Genomic DNA, 2,894 nt, shown 5'->3' on the forward strand with positions numbered 1-2,894 from the left:
TGCCGGACACGGAAAAAAGACAAAAAAAAAAAAAAAAAAAAATTTCACCATCTAGTCCTTGATTTCAATGATAAAATGCATGCATAACTATTGTCTACTGAGTTAAATCTAAGGAAGAATTTTATGCTCAACAAGAATGGCTCCTCAGTTCGATTCTACATATTCACATGTGGTCAATCGTACAAAGCTACAAAGAACACTTCAATTTTTTCCCATTTCATCTAAGCTTACCCACGGTAAATGCTAAGACACAGATACTTTTGTGCTAGGTGCAAAGCTGTTTTGTTTTTTAATGGACACCTGGATCCTGTTCTTGAGTATCCCAGGCAATAAATTCTGTTCTGGGACAATGTCAGAACCTGATCTTATGATTACGATTAGACTGTAAGCTTCAGGAAGGTCCGGAGTCCCTCCTGCCTGCCTCTCCAGCACCTTTCTATCAGTGTCACAGGCTGCTCAGAAATTGTTTGCTGATGACTGGAATAATACAGAAACTAAACTCACTAAGTCCACTTTGATAGATCTGAATAGCTCTCAAGTTCCTTTTGCCATTTTTGCCTTAGAACAAAAAAAAAAAAAATGGATTCTGTTATCAGAAATTATTTGCTCACTCCTTAACCTATGAAATGAATATGCCTCTTAATCAAGAGAATTTTATCCTGCTAGCTCTTAAAATGATGAAGTATCCTAAATAGGAAAACGACATTGCGTTTGAAATACAGAAGCTGTTGAAGTGACACCAGTGACATTTTGGGCCACAAAACTCTTTGTCGTGGGGGGGCTATCCTGCAGGTTATCAGATGTTTAATAGCATCCCTTGTCTCTACCCACCAGATGCCAGCAGCATCTCTCTGCCCCCAGATGTGAACCACAAACGCCTCCAGACATTGTCAAATGTCCCCTGTGGAGACAAAAATCCACCCGCAGTTGAAAACTACTACTCTTAAATCAGAGACCTGCTTTGAATCCTTGCTCTGGCCCATTTCCTAGTCCCAGCAAATTCCTCATCTATAAAATGGAGGTACTATAGCAGAAATGCTATAGTAATTAAATGAAATGACATACGTACAGGATTTACATGCACAGAACATTCAGTGCCAGTGTGGGTGCCCAATAAATGGTAAGAAATGAGGGGAGGTTAAAAAAAATTAATTTCTAGAACCCAAAGGGATTTATCTTCAGGCCTCCAGAGTACTGTCAAGATGGAAGAAGCAGCTGAGAGAAAGAAACAAAGAGAGAGGGTGGGGGGGAAAGAGGAAACAGCACTAAAATATCTCCCTAATCTCTAAGAACCCAGCTTGGAGTCAAGAACTATGTTCTACTTAATTTTTGTCTGTCTATTCTAACCTCCCAAATAATAAACCAAAAATATCCCCAAATCACAAAAGTCTCCAAAATAATTAAGTCACAAACAAGAAACTTTTTAGTTATAAGCAAGAGGAATTTACTACAATGCACACAAAAATACTGAAGGTACCAGACTGTCACACCATTGTTTTAGATTTGGGAATCTAAGTAAGATACTGAGAGTTCTATATAAGTTGTGATGATAACTTCAACAAGAAAAAGTCAAAAAATGAAGGCTTTTTAAAAGTTCTTAACTGGATAGTTCTGGGTTTCCTTCCTCTCTAGTTTTGCTCCACCGGACAGCTTTTGAGATTACAAGCAGTGTAGGGATTTTCCATTACAGTGGTGCCAGAGACTGAAAGATAAAAGCGAAAAAAAAAGATGAAAAAACCAAAAATGCAAACAAATTCTGCCCATTGATTTTGTCAGGAGCTGAAATCCTATGAAAAGACTGTGGTCACGTGCCAATTTGGAAACTAGCAGAAAAGTTATTCCTCAAAAAACTGTGGTCACGGGATGTGTCATCACTTAAAAAACAAAAAACAATACCTCTACCAAGTATTTGGTCAGCACTTAAAATTCTCCTCTCGCCTTTTTACTTCATGAGTTGGAAGAAAGCAAGGAACGCGATTCTGAAACCTTAGCCAGTGTCTGAACTAGATAATGCCCCAAAGCGCCTCCTGCAGCCCCTAGGATTTTACATTCCAAACGCCTCACCGGAGTAGTCACAAGACTTGAAGCCAACGCTCAGCTGGGGACAATGTCAGGGTCGCCAAAACCCAGCAGTGTGAGCGCCTTTGCTTTCCCTACATGAGTCATTGGAGCGTAGGGCTTGGTTTGGGGTGTGTGTGCTCCCGAGTGGTTGGGGTAAAGGCTGGTGTGTACGTGTGTCCCCAGGTGACTGGCTGTCTTTCTCCGCGTGTGTGTCTGACCCAGTCCCCCAGTGTTTGGGTTTTAGCATCTCCCACCCAGGGTGTTTTATGGATCTCTCTGCCAGGTGTGGGCGAGTGGGTGTGGGAAGTCGTCTTTCTTCCTGCGTCAGTCAGTAGGACGCAGGGGGACATCAAGCCGTCCCCTCTCCTGGAGACGACAGCCCCGCGCACACCGAGCCCCAGCCTCCCGAGGCCCACGCCGCGCTCGATGCCCACGGGTCTCCCCTCAGCCCGGCCCCCACCCGGCCCCGAGGGAGTCCCGAGGCCCGCTCACCTCGCGGACACACGGAGGACGCTCCGGGAGCTCCGGGCCGGCCTGTCAGGGAGCAGGGAGGACAGAAGGAGGGTCGGGGGCCTGACGCACGGGAGGCGAAGACGACAGCGCCGCCCGGCTCCAGCTCCAGCTGCTCGGAGTCAGCGCAGAGGGAACATGGCGACGGGCCGGGGCGGGGATGGGGCGGGGCGGCGACCAGACCCTGGGAGCGGGCTGCGGAAGGCGGGGCCTGGGGCGGGGCCGAGGGAGGCGGGGCCGAGGGAGGCGGGGCCGAGGGAGGCGGGGCCTGCCGTCACACACTCCCCGACTGACGGTACACGCTAAGTAGCGGGGTCCCACCC

General features: G+C 47.2%; 1 protein-coding gene across 3 annotated transcripts in view; it reads right to left on the reverse strand.

The window, feature by feature from the left end:
- The window catches only part of RAB9A (RAB9A, member RAS oncogene family), an 18,219-nt gene extending 15,501 nt beyond the window's left edge, over positions 1-2,718 (reverse strand). For 2 of the 3 annotated variants that reach the window (XM_008571958.1, XM_008571959.1), the window contains exons 1-2: positions 2,554-2,673; positions 1,603-1,702 (exon numbers count right to left, since the gene is read on the reverse strand). The gene's annotated coding sequence lies outside the window, so the exon portion shown is untranslated. Of the gene's footprint in view, positions 1-1,602; positions 1,703-2,553 lie in introns of all 3 variants that reach the window. The other variant, XM_008571960.1, reaches the window with a different exon arrangement.
- Between the last annotated feature and the right edge of the window lie 176 nt (positions 2,719-2,894).

Source organism: Galeopterus variegatus, unplaced genomic scaffold, assembly GCF_000696425.1.
Source record: "Galeopterus variegatus unplaced genomic scaffold, G_variegatus-3.0.2 Scaffold738, whole genome shotgun sequence".
NCBI classification, from domain to species: Eukaryota; Metazoa; Chordata; class Mammalia; order Dermoptera; family Cynocephalidae; genus Galeopterus; species Galeopterus variegatus.